At 35.2% G+C, this 14561-nt stretch overlaps 1 long non-coding RNA gene across 1 annotated transcript; it reads left to right on the top strand.

The window, feature by feature from the left end:
• The first annotated feature begins 1361 nt into the window (after window positions 1-1361).
• On the top strand, window positions 1362-13873 carry LOC115925426. Its single transcript, XR_004064708.1, has 3 exons — window positions 1362-1491; window positions 9958-10129; window positions 11152-13873. It is a non-coding gene; the product is annotated as an uncharacterized LOC115925426 (long non-coding RNA).
• Window positions 13874-14561: the final 688 nt, after the last annotated feature.

Genomic DNA, 14561 nt, shown 5'->3' with positions numbered 1-14561 from the left:
TATTGATAAATGGTACTAGTCTTGAAAACAGAAATAATTAAATATTATATTAAGTCTCAATAATCTCTGATTGACTTAGCCCTCGGCAGGGCCTAGGGAGCATGAGGAATATTTGCGTGTGTCTAAAGATGTGGCAGTATATTTTGTCAGAGAGAGAAATTGACCATATACAACATCTCGTTTCAACATTCAACCATGTAACGTCGTAACCTGTTCATTATTAAAGACTACCTACTATAGTATACGCAGTAATGATTTTTTTTTTTTCCATGTTGCCGGAAGTTAGTCTAATTTTCTCAGACATCAAATTGGATCGTGGGGTGAACAGAATAAAATAATGTGAAATTGTAGGCGCATCTCACTATTATCACCCGTTTTATTTCGTATATTTTTTATTTGATTTTATTTCTGCATATTTTCCAAATAAAATATAACTGAATAACAAAGAACATAATATACATGTAAGGTATAATACAACATAAACAAACAATAATTTCTTAATGTCAAAATGTTTTTTGTACATAATATATGTACATATAATAACGAAACTTATTACTTCCATAACATATTATCATAAATTTAAAGTATTATCTGAACTATTCTGTTGGAAAAGTGCAGGAGACCGCAATCATAAGCAAAGCTTAACATTTCATTTATTTGGTCGCTTTATTTGTTCAGCATAAATTTTAGTTTCGACCATTCATCTAAAACACATCCACATGTACATGGGTATCGACGGTTTCAAAAGAACAGTTCCAAAGTCTTAACATTACCATAAACTTTTTTTTTTTAATAGGATATAATTTGGGCCTATTATTATACCGGTCAATTTTTATGTTTTTCTAAGACTGTTGTTCTAAATTGCTATACTCTTAATCAGAATAGACGTTGGATTGGAATATAACATTATTAAAGTTTATGATAGAGAGAAATGACGATGAAATTATAGGAAATAATGTTTGCGTCAAGCTTGTGAAAAGACTATTGCAGTCTAAATATACACGCCAATAAAAACTATAAAACAACAACATTATGTGATCTTTCTGATGGACACCACGGAAGTTCCGTGATTGACACACGAGCAACGAGGGGGGGGGGGGGGGGGGGCGGGGGGTATTGAACACTGCTTTTTTTTTTTTTTAAATCAACACCCCCACCCCCTTTTTTTTGTGCCCACCCCAGGGGAGGACGCCCGTCTTCATTTTGATTTGAAAACAGTTTTTTGGCCAGGGGGGAGGGACCCCCTCTCCCCCCCCCCCACCCTTAGATATGCCACTGGGAATAGCCGTAGGGTCGACGGTCAGTTGGAGTCGAGATGAGAGTCATGAGACACACTTCATCAGCTTAATGTCACAAATAGCGGTCTGCGTGTGCTTAGAACTAGACTAGTCTATTACTATTAGTTCATCGTCGATCCGTCGTCCCATGCCCTCCTCAGAGACAGACCACGCCACAGAAGCCGCTAAAATGGTGTTTTCGAGATGTTTTAAGGTAAGGTTTGTTTTGGTTTTTCCTTAATTGTCAATAAGAGTAGTAGATTAATATATATATATATCTTATCATAGCTTCATTAGTTGAAACTGTGTGCTTCTAACGCAGTATCCAGACTAGAGCTAGGGAAAGCCCCAAATCACCACCATTGGTTGAATGAATTGAGCCCGGCTGCGCCCGCCAGGCCGCCTGCCAGGCCGCCTGCCGGCGGTGGCCTAAGAAGATGAGACTATAACTTCGTTAGTCAGTTAATTAATGCATTTTAGTACAAGTACTCGTCAATCGATGAGCGCGAACCTAGCCTTCATGTTCCTGATGTTGGACCGATGAAAGCCTTGCCTTTGCTTTGCCTTTGGTCTCTGAAAAGTCTGATATCAATGGATATGGTTGTTCTACTATAGGACCTAGACCTACTAATTACTACAGTGTAGGCCTAGGCCTAGGCCTAGACTCGGCTTAGCTACATGTAGCCTATACTATAGATCTAGATCTAAACATGATAAATAACTACGTCAGGCTCCTCCATATTCACTGACTGCCTCTATACAGAGCTGACTGAGTGTGGCTGTGGGGAGCTCAACAGGGAAGGGTAAGAAGTGCCCACTACCCCCCCCCCCCCATGAGCAAACAAAATCCATATGATACAAGTACGCTGGTTTATTTTACACGTCTGGCGTGAGGTTTTTTCATAAACCAGGAGCTTGCGGGAGAGCAGGAGGAAGGGCGTGTTGGCGAGAGTCTCCTGCTACGAGCTGGTGGGACGGCGGGAAAAGGAGTGTGGTGGCATATGACTCCCTCCAAATGCGGGAGGGTTGGCGGCCCTGGGTTATGCAATGCAGTTTGTGTGTGCATGAGCGCCGTACCCATCCTGCACAGTTCAGTAGCTTCACAAACTGGAGCTGGACAGATACAGTAAGCTGAAAATAAGTCCATAGATCTACACCTCTACAAATGAAAAAAATACAAATGGAAAGAATGCAAACTGCCATTGAAGAACGTGATACTACAAATACACGCAAAATCTTGTCACTCCAAGCAAACGAGCAGGAGAATTACTCACGACGGAACTGAATTCAGTGTACATGTAATTGTAAGTGCTAACAATATGGCACAGATGCAATCATCCTCAAAGCAGTCATTGAGACCTTTGGCCTTGGCATCTCTCTCGCCAATAGACAGAAATAACTGTCTGGTATGGGGAATTTTGAAATAAAACTGACATTTGTCAAACTTCCCCATACACCGACACATTTACGGTTATCCTTGGCATATGCACAATGGAGGGGGTTGGGGGGGGGGGGGGGGGGGTCAATTAGAGATTTACTCCAGAATCTAGACAAAATGATATAGAAAAAAAATGATTGAAAACAAAATGAATCTAATTTTCTTATACCGGTACTATGAAAATAACATTAATTGTAGAACATCGAAATAGAAGGACTTACATGTACATGTACTTTCAGCTTATCTGATGCTTTTCTTGAAGCTTCTGTGCGAGTTAAGATGGGTGATCACACACAAACTGCATTGCATAGAGTGGAGAAGTGTGACGTCATCAAAAATTTATTTTTAGAATTTCTCAATTTTTCTTCATATTCCGAAAGAACACCAAAAATAATGTCAAAATGTCGAAAACCAATTGAATATTTTAAGTATTGGCTGAGATATGACCATCTGAATGAATATATGTCCTATGGGAGCTCAGTGTTATGCTCTGGCTCCTAACCATTAGGAGCCAGAGCATAGTATAGAGAAAAAATAGCTGTAAAATACAACAACACCACCATTCTTGGATGACATTTGAGTTACTGTACATGTAGTTTGGTTGATAGTTGATACGCAATGAATTCTATGAATGCTTCTGAAGATAATTTTAAAAAAGTAAGAATGTGTAGAAGATATTTGATAAATTATTATGCAGAACCAGACTAAATTATTATCCAGAATAGTGCTGCGACCGTGTATAGGCACGAACCACCACTACACAACAGATAAACGAAGAACAAATAATCACCTGTTTTTCAGCATTATAAGAGTCTGAAGTCAATATTTCACAAAAATGTCATCAGTCTAAAAATAAAGTTTAAGTTCCACTGCTACTTCCTTGAATAATCATTTCCATACACTGTACGATTTTGATTCAATGCCGTTGAGTCTCTTCTCTTGTCATCATGCAAAAAATGCCAATCATTGTGATCTAACTTTCCAGCGAGCGCAATGGTTTTGTGTGCAGTATGGTTACTACACCTGTACAGTTACAACTTTTCCAATGCCATTGAGTCTTTTCTCTTGCCGTCATGGTAATAATAATAGGCAATTTTTTTCAAACTCATTGCGGAATTAGAATCTGCGGTTCGTGTGCAAAATCGAGAAGATACTATAGTAACAGTTGGATGACCACTGAGGCCCTGAAATCTAGAACGGGTTTTGGCCAAATCTACGGGCGTTCTCAATGACGCCCCAAGTGAATCAAGTGTCTCGATACAAACCATTTCATTCACCTGATAATAATAATAGTATTTAAATAGACAGAATCCAATCTGCATACATTAGTTGTTGCCACACTTAATACATGCAGTTTGCATTCTGACTATTGCGAATCCTAGACAGGTGAATGAAATAATTTGTATTGAGGAACTTCACAAAGACGTACAGTATGTATTAAATTTGATTACATTACGAAAATGGCCTGTTCCCTTCAACGCAATACAGTACACACGGGACTACACGACTAGCACAACTTGTCTCAACCAAGCCACAAAACGGCTTTTTATCAAATTTCAACAATAATTTATCATCAAGTTTTAAAACAATTCATATCCATATTCATGTTGTTACTGTTCAGAAACAATAATCGGAAGAAACAAAATTCACCGAAGAGTCCTTTGTGCCAGGGGCGGATCTAGGGGGGTTAGGAGGTTTAAATCCCCCCTTTGGCTGGCCAAGGTGCTTTCTACCTCCCCCCCCCCCCGAAATATTGGTTGGCACTTTTTTCAAATTGAAAACAAATTTTAGTGCTCCCTACCCCCCACTAAGCAAAATATTGGTTGGTGCGATTTTTCAAATGTCAACCCCGCCCGCCCACGCCATAGAAAAGAAGCTAGATCCGCCCGTTAAAATTCGTCATCTTTCGTTATTAGACGACAAAATTCTCATAACCATCTTTGGTACAAGCTCGCTGTTTGGCTGTTTATTCACTTGGGGCGTCATTGAGAACGCCCATAGATTTGGCCAAAACCCGTTCTTGATTTCAGTACCTCAGCGATCACCCTGCTGTTACTATAGTAGCTTCTTGATTTTGCACACGAACCGCAGATTCTCTGTCCGCAATTAGCTTGCGAAATACCCCCAATGTTTGTCGAACTGGCAACAACTAATGTATGCAGTTTGGATTCTGTCTATTGAAATACTATTATCCTTATCAGGTGAAAGAAATATTTTGTATCGAGGCACTTCACAAAGTCAAGACGTTTGCATTAAATTTGGTTACATTACGAAAATTGCCTAATGGCATTGCAAATGCAATACCTCCGTAGAAATACGTACGCATTCACCGAAAAGCAAAACCACATATTGTATTGAGGGCAGTCTGTATGCGACGGCCGTAAACCTGAGTACTCTGCGTCCGCGAAGGTCTGTATGTTGCTGAGCGAAAACTCGCTAATATGTCAATCATTGCGGTCTGACTATTCCATGAGCATGATGATTTTGTGTGCAGTACTGTTACTACTGTAACAACTTTACAGAGAAAATGGTTGTTGTGAATGCGCGCTGGATTGCTGGTCTTAAATGTACTGTACAACATACTATACATGTACAAATGTACCTAGCTGAAATACTGCTTTTGTTTTTGGTAAATGTCATAACTGTGTACACGCAAAGATAAACTGGCTGTGTGCACTGAATGGAAATTACACACTAAACTCACAGCACTAATTCCAGAAACAATTTAATGACAATAAAAGATATTGTATAAATACCGGTAATTGGAATATTATTGAAGACTTGCCTGGTAAAAAGGTTAAAGCCTTTAAACCATCACATGACACTTGGTGTTCAAGTTATTCAACACCAAAAGAGTACCGTATTTGAAGTTACAATTTTAATGCTTATTTTGTGACCCTTTTTTATCTAATTAGTAAAGATATTAAAGGTAATAAGAGCCATTAGCAAGTATTGATAGTAATAGTTTGTTTTATGGGAAATGTAACCCTAAAAGTAAGATGCTCTGAAGGAAACAGAAAAAATTTAGAAGCAGGCTGGTGAAAGTTTGAACAAACTCAGACAAGTAATAAGTAAGGTTTTAATGTTTGAAATTTGTAGTCTGTATATGAATTTCAAATTTTTGAATTGATGATTGGGCATGTATAGTGATGTAATGTTGGACCAATATCATTCAACACTTGCACATGTAATATGACTATGATAGAACCTCTTCATTTTTGGAGGACCTATTGAGCTCTCTGAATATATTTTTAGTACAGCTCTGAGAGAAAAGGGACTGGTATACTGTAAACTTTGTTTTAAAAGTGTGAAACGAATGGAGATTTACAATTATGTCCCAGTAGAATGACTTACAGGGTATTGTACATTGCTGGTTGTGAATGTTAAGTGATTACAACTTTCTAAAAATTTTGTTCTTCTTGTTTTAAATCAATTTCTTTGAACTTTCCTTCTTTTTTTTTTTTCTTTTAAACTCTCACCAATTTTTTCTCTGATCTTTCTTTATTTACGGATTCAACTTGTTATAAAGGTTGGTATATTATATGATCCAACAACATTATTGATACTTTGCAGCAGAAGCATGCATTTGTACACTGAATATAACAACTCTATATTTTGATGTTGTTGCTGATGTGTTGTTCATCAAACAGCCATGAAATTCATCATTATAAACTTCATTCATCATCCAAAAGTCAATATTTAAAAATTGTAATGATGTTTTTAAATATGGAGTGAGTCAAAGTCATTGGCTAGGTCAATTGGTTAACAACAATATGGAATGAATAGTGATTACCTGTATTATTTTCATAACTTCAATTACTGAACAACTCTTAGTAGAAATTTTTTTAACACAGTGAGCAAATATTTCACCCAACAGCTAAAAATGTTTTTGTGGTTAATGTTGAATAGAAGTGTAACATTTTATCAACCCTAGAGATATTATTGTATTAAAGAACTTTTCAAATGTTGAATAATGAATATCCATTTTACATGTAGAGTGTATAAAAATACCAACATTTAGCAATCATACAACAAACATTCTGTGATATGAGTTCAGGCTCAAAACATAACACAATTTGTTAATGCATGGCAACAAAAATGAAATGAAGACACCTTATTGTTTATGTCTTGCAGTGTAGGAAATGATGTTATCTCTTATTGTGAAAGCTTTGTCAAAAAGCTGTATTACAGAATTTAAATACCTGTAGCTTTATTTTCAGTAGACAAGAATATCAAAAGACATCCAACTTCAGGACCTTGCCTATTCTGCAATTTTAATTTTAATTTTCTGTCAACATGATTGTATGAGTACTTTTAAAAGTTTGTTGTTTGTTAATTCATCATTTGCATAGCATTGCATAACATTCTTTAACCAATGAATTTCTGTTTACATTGGTGCCTAAATAATATGGATTTTGTAACTTTGATATGTGCAGTATACTGCTGAATGGGAAACATGATACATGTAAGTGACAATGTTGCAAAACAAATAGTGACTCTTAATATTAATGTTGATTCTAAAATACATACATGTACATTAATGAAATTCACAATGAACATGACGGACAAAGAAAGCGGACAAAATATACATTTCCTCATTCTACCCTCAACAATTGCTATGGTAGACAAAGGAACATCCTTTCACTGCTATTATGTAAAAATCTGTAGAACGGGTGTCACATGCATTTTGTTCTACACATTTTTACATAATAGCAGTGAAGGGATGTTCCTTTGTCTACCATATATAGCAATTGTTGAGGGTAGAATGAGGAACTGTATATTTTGTCCGCTTTCTTTGTCCTTAATTTCCATAGTGATTGTAGATTTCTGCACCTAAACAGATGTCTTGTTATCCAAAAGAACTGGTGAAACTCTCAAAATGATAACTCTCAATAATAGCACCACAATCAATTGGGTATCATTGCATAGAGAAATAGGTCTACACGTATTACAGAATAAAAAAGGATAGTATTATATTCTCATAAGTGATATTAACAAAAACCAACTTTCTAAACAGGGTGGATTGTTTCAGAAATGCATATTTCCTTCAAATATTTAATATCTGTGACATTTACATGCAATCTAAATTTGAAGCTCCATTTACTACCGGGTAGTTTGGTTGAAATTGGTTGCGAGTGTCTTTCTTCAAATCACTTTTTAAAGCAAAACAGGTTTTGATCTGAGGTATAATTAGAAAATTAAAACATTTGTATACTAATAAAAAGAAATAGATTAAATTCCTCTCCTGGCAGCTTCAACTCTGAAGTATGGATGAACTATGGCCTGTACCTGCAATAGAAGTGGTCAAAAGCCTACTATTTTGAGTAGTATAAAATTCTAATCTTTGGAAAATCCTGTTTCAATTTATTATACAATGTTCAGTGAGCTGTGAGGCTGCATTATAGATTTAAGTGGTATCAGTTACGATTTATGGGCCATTCCCTTTCTCCATCTCACTGAACATGTAAATAGTACCAGTATTCTTTTGGGCTATATATCAAATCAGACTACCGGTAGTCATTCTCTTTCCATACAGTGATGAAGTGAGCAATGTGGTTCAAAATTCTGAATACTTTGTTTTGGTAATGTGATCTTCCAATGTCTTCCAATAATGGTTGTCTTGCTGACCCTGACTTCTAAGCAAATAGCCTACCTTTTTTTTAAATGGTACATTGTAGCTGCAATAGTTTTGAGAAAAAAATCTTGATATACACCCTGTACATGTAGGTGTCACATTAATTCATTTTCTATTTATGTAAATAATAGTAAGCATATCAACACCACCCTTATGTAAATAAAAATGTTAACAAAAATTCAGGGCAAAAACTTTTCCTCACAACAACACAGCCTCTCTAAATCAAATATGTTGGTATGTATTACATTTGATGTGATACATGTAGTTTGAATATCATGATGATACTGTACATGGTTATGAATAGCTATTATGGATCACATTCTTTGCCCCCAAGATATGTGAAATTCACCTATGTAGAAGATTTGGGATGAAGGGTTCTCAAATGGTATAGTTTGGCATAACCTGTCATTAATTGGAGCTTAACATGATTGTCATTTACATAATATTACTGGCCTTGAGGGAGAAACAAGGTAATACACCCTGTATTGCCTTCACTGATTCAGTAAGGGCAATACATGTACATATAAATGCATATATCTCCCAAAAGATTATAATTATTACCTATTCATTTGTGAATCACGTACGGTCACTATACCCTACTACCGCGCCGCATGATAGTCTGCTCAAACTTTGCGGCGATTTTAGCTGTTTGAAAGGTCCAATATGGAACACAATCTTTTGTACTCAAAGTGAATGGTGAAACCCGAAAGAGAGAAACTATCAGGAAATATTGCCCGCTCAAAACTGTTAGTTTGCGGACCGGGCAAATATGCATTTTAATGCATGGTACATGTACATGTAAAATTACCTGCTACTGTATACATGAAGGTAATAAAGCAAACAAAGATCAAATTCACTACTGGTTCCTGTAAAATTTCACCTAGAGAGTACATGTTGTGGATAGACAAACTACCAGCCATACAAGAATGTAGGAAAACCAAATCGAGTAGGAAATTGTTAGTTAAAAATTCAAAAATATTGCTTTGTATAATGTCTTATAATGTGACACTGAGAAAATCCTTTAGAATAGTGCTAGTACTCCAGTACACTGCTGAATCATTTACATACATAGCAGCTCATGAAACTTAAATCACATTTTAGTCTTTTCAAATCCTCTGTGAAGTCCTTTTGACATTAGCTTTAATGTGGCAATTTTTTGTAGTACTCTGTACATGTACATGTACATTCAATCCTATGGTCATACAGAGATTGAATCACATTGTTATGAAATTTGAATTGCCTCCTATACAGGGTGTACATGTACATGTACTGTACATCTTCAACAATATTCACATACACAAGATTTGTGTAATTATCACTGTTTTGTATACTTGAGATGCTTTTCGCAAATATTTATTGGAAGATTTGTATATCCTTTGCTTACATAACATGGATTTCTTTGGCTTTGTCAAATAAATTTCTAATTGGTTTAGCATGTACACATGTAGACATATTGATCTATCACCTACACATACAGTACTGTACATGTATGTAGTGTACTGAAATATTATAAGAATACTTTCTTTTGATCCTGTAATGTAATCTGTATGATATGTTAGATATTTGATATAATTTTATAATTCTTAAAATGCTTATTCATTTTTCAGAGGGGCAGGTAGACACTTGATGACAATCAACGCAAAGGCACAAGGTCACTGTCAAGATAAAGGAGAAATGGCATGTGTACTCCACCGATTGTGAGAAGGGGCTCTTGATTATCCTTTGAAAAAAGTGGTAGATCAAGTTGATCCAGTGTAACAGTAGCAGCAAATCTATGAGGTATGTACAATGTAGATGGATTGTAACAAAAACTTAGGGGTGTTCAATGATCAAGGTACATGTATTTAAGACTCCTACCCCATTTTTTCACAATTTTTTTTATTGATGGCTATTAAGTGCTGCATGCATGTACAATGTAGTTTTTCAATGAATGGATGTAAAAATTGATGCTTTTGGATCATAATTGACTAATATGCCCATGTAGTAGACAATTTTCAAAATGTATTCAAATGTAAACATACATGTACGTGTACCTTGCGATGAGCTATTACATGTACATGTACATTCACCTGTTTTCTATTATTGTACCTCAATACCGGTAGTCAGAATGCAAATTGTGAGGATTAGTTGTTGCTACATGTAGGTTGGGTAAACATTATGGCCTGCCTGACCTAACAACACGTAATGTGTGGTATTGGTATTCTGAAAGTGTTTATTATTGAAATACAATTTTTCAAAGCAGGAGAATGAAATGATTTATTAAGAGGCAGGTAAAGAAGATGTTTTTGCATGAAATGTATTTACGGTATGAAAATGACCGATCAAACCAAACTCTTGAGTATATTTGTCTTTACTTAGAATATATACTAGTATATGATAATAACTCAACTTTGTTATTGTTTTGTTCCTGAAAGTCATTTCATTTGATATATGCTGTACTGTGACTTATCCACATAGAAATTGTAGAGCATTGCATATAATACAATTTATAGATTGTTATGTTATAGATAATTATTGGGGAAAAACAATGTGAACCTTTCCATTTGTTAGTATTGGCAATACAGTGTACAGGTACAAGATTACAACAATTGTAGAATACTTAATACTAGACAATATTTGTATATTATATTATATGATATGATAGTATGGTATGGTATGATAGGGAAAAAATTCATCTCGGAAGAAATTGTAGACATTTGAATGAATTGTACTCCAAGATATATTATTGTTAGCACTGTTCACACTGTTCTTGAGACCAAAAAATAAATGGAAGCTCTGTTCTTTATTTTTCAAACCAACAGATTTCATATGGGATCCCTTTAAGTACAAGGTCTACGCAGCTTCACACACGCACTGAGAGGGACCTGGCAGAGGCTAATAGCATGGCCCTTGGTATGATCAGCCTAAGGTTAAGGTTGATTCAACGAGACATTAAATGGAGATTTTTCAGTGAATATTTTTTTAATGTTTAATTCCAGATATTTAATTGTCTCAAGTAAAAAAATATGTGTTCACTAGTGTTGATTTGAAAAAAAAGCTCCTGCTGTGGCAATCGAAAAGAGCGCTATATTTTGATTTCTTACAAAGAAGTTTCAGAACCTATGACTATAAAATTTCACACTTTATATCTAAAGGGTTTAATTATTTAAAATAATTTGCAAGTTTCTTGGAGGTTACACAAATTTGAAAAAGTGTAATTTGTAAGAGTTTACAGAACTCAATATCACTGTATTTTGATGATATTTAATTTGGGTTTGAATTAGAGCAAACAATTTAAGATTATACAAGTTAAACAAATAGGGTGTGTAGTTTGATAAATGTGGGATATCCATTTGTTTCATTATACTACAAATTTTTGTGAAAGGTCGATCATCCACTATTGTTAGAGGAAACCTCACAAAACCTCACCCTAAAGAATAAGCGTAGGTATTCTGAAAAGTGAGATGTATTTCTGCCGGCCCTATGATGTACAAAATTCCTTACGAAAATGGAAAAGAGCTACCGGTATGTAGGATGCGAAAGTTAATGTGGTTAGATGAGCAAGTGTGCACTTGTAAAAATGACACCTGGCTGGAATGATCCCCAGGAAGTAGAGAATGTGCATACATAGTGTGCGGGTAAGCCTGAATCTGATGACCGGGGTAATAATATATCTGTAAAGCACTTAGAGACATCATACGCTATATAAAAGCGGAATCATTATTATTATTATTTTATTTTAGGCCTCAGATGAAGGAAATGGGTGCCGAAAGATATCCTTTGAGCACCTTATCTCTGCCAAAACTGCATTAATAATTTAGCACTTTATGTAAAGTCCATTAGATAATATTTATTTGATGGTATTATCGTAATGGCATTCAGGAAAAGTCAACTTCAGGTGTACAATCATCTTGCAACTAATAAACCTTATATGTGATTTAAATAGTTTGTAAAATGATTAGAATAATGATAAAAGGATATGAGAATGGTTATGGTATACCACTTATAAGCTTGTATTACAAGATGATTTCAACATAAAAAATAAACCCAAACAAGCAAAAATATTGAGCATTCAACCATACTATTTTTTAAAGATGTGTATGTACACAAGAACCAAATGAGATCACTTTAAGGCGCCACGGAGGCATATATTACATGTAGTGTCTTATAGCTCATGCAAAAGTTGGTAACCCCCTGCCTAACTATTTGTTCAGGTTTTTCTGATATGTGTTGCTAGATAGCAAGATGATTACCATTCTACAAGCTCCTTGAAATTATTTCTTGCAAAAGTTGAATACTGTACTAAAACATAAGAGGTGACAATTATTAGTCCCCTGTCATCATCTAAATTCCTATATGGCTTCTTTTCTTTTCTGTAACCATGTTAAATATCACAAACTAGTTATTAAAAGCTCCATAAGTTTTCTGAATTCAAAGGTGACCAAGTGCCTACCGGTACTTCATTCTTATTATTTACTTTGACTGGCCTTATTATCTCTTGTGCTATGTTTCAGGTGTGGGCAACACATCCATATTTGTGTGGGCGTATTAAACCTGACTGCAGCTATTGCTCTTTGTACATTAAATATGTAACAAATGAAAGCATTGTAAAGTTGTAAACATGTTTACGGCATAGCTTCTGTATGAGGCTATTGATATATCACCTGTGTAAATATATACATTATTTCAATAACATTTGCTATTTTTTGTGGGGATAATAGTGCTATACATTCCATTCAAAATATACAAACAGACCGGTTTTATTGTACATAGGTCATGCTGAAATATAATAGTGTAAATGAAGAAAAATTACCATGTAGTAAATATGATTTCAGGAACACGATGTTGGTTTGCTGCAATTCGAGAATTGCTGTGTTGACAATTGTTCCGGGCTTTAGTTTAACAAAATTGTAGGGTTAGGGTTAAGGTTAGATTAATATTTAAGCAAGATTTAGGGTTAGGTATAGTATTGGTCCAGGATTAAAGTTAGTAATTCATTTAATGTTGGGAACTATTGTGAAGCAATTTTAGTAGGAGCATGTGTCACAAAACTCAATTTTTCCTCACATTTTGTAGGAGGTATTATACTTAAGTATTCATCATGGAATACCCAAACAAAGTCTGTTTTGTATGTGCTTTATTTTTTGTTTGGTGTGCATGTTGATATTTCTGACTGTAGTAGTAGTAGTAGTAGTAGTAGTAGTAGTAGTAGTAGTAGTAGTAGTAGTAGTAGTAGTAGTGGTAGTAGTAGAATTAGTTTTACAAGCTCAGTTTTAAAAAGCCTCTCAACAAAACTTAATATAGACAAGTACAAATAATACACAGTACAATAGGTGACAACTTATTACTTATTCCATACTTGCAAACAAATTGATGATAAAAATAGAATAGATTCGTCATTAGTATTATTTTTTATAATTATTGTTAAGTGAGGAATATTCATATTTTAAATAGAAATCGAGACTGATTAATTGAGTGTGTGACAAGTAAATACTGAAGATTTGTTTGATTTTGAACCATATTAAAATGCAAATTTATTGCCTATTCATATTCTATAATGTAATTCATGACAGTCACACACAATATATGAGGATCTATCATAGAAACATAATTGAACAATACTGAAAGAGAGAGAAAGTGTCAGGGAGAGAACAATTTAAAGAGAGAGGGTTAAGTTAGAAAAAAAAAAAAAGGAAGAAATGCATGAGAGAGAGAGAGAGAGAGGGGAAGGGGTGGAGAAAAATGGAACAGATGAACTGTGAAGACATGGAGAAGAAGAATAATGATGGAAGTAAGACGACAGAGGGAAAGCGATTGTGTGTATAAGTCAGTTTGTGGCTCTGTATGTTGTAATGAGGGCATGCGATGATGTAGCATAGCAAAAGTGAGAGTTTGGGGTGTAGGAGTGAGTTGCAGGGCGTCGGACGGGGCCCGTAGGGTGTCGTATCATCTCCTTTTTACTTTCTCTTCCACTTCTTATCTTCCTTGATTTTCTGATTTTTCCCTTTCCCCCGTCTTTTCCCCTTTCAATATTTGGTTAGGCCTCCAATCTTCAACACCAGAGGGTGTGGGGGTAATCTCGCTATTCATAACGTCGAACTGCATATATAAAACACGAAGGCGGTAACTATTGATAAAAGCATGAGGACCGTTATTCATAATGTGAGATGAGGGTCGCTTTTCATAATTTATATTGGGGGTCACTAGGACCGCTATTCATAAGATAAATTTA

The sequence above is a fragment of the Strongylocentrotus purpuratus genome, unplaced genomic scaffold (genome assembly GCF_000002235.5).
Source record: "Strongylocentrotus purpuratus isolate Spur 01 unplaced genomic scaffold, Spur_5.0 spur5_scaffold_18, whole genome shotgun sequence".
Classification (NCBI taxonomy): Eukaryota; Metazoa; Echinodermata; class Echinoidea; order Camarodonta; family Strongylocentrotidae; genus Strongylocentrotus; species Strongylocentrotus purpuratus.
The sequence above is the reverse complement of the archived record's forward strand: the minus strand, read 5'-3'. Positions and strand labels throughout refer to the sequence as shown.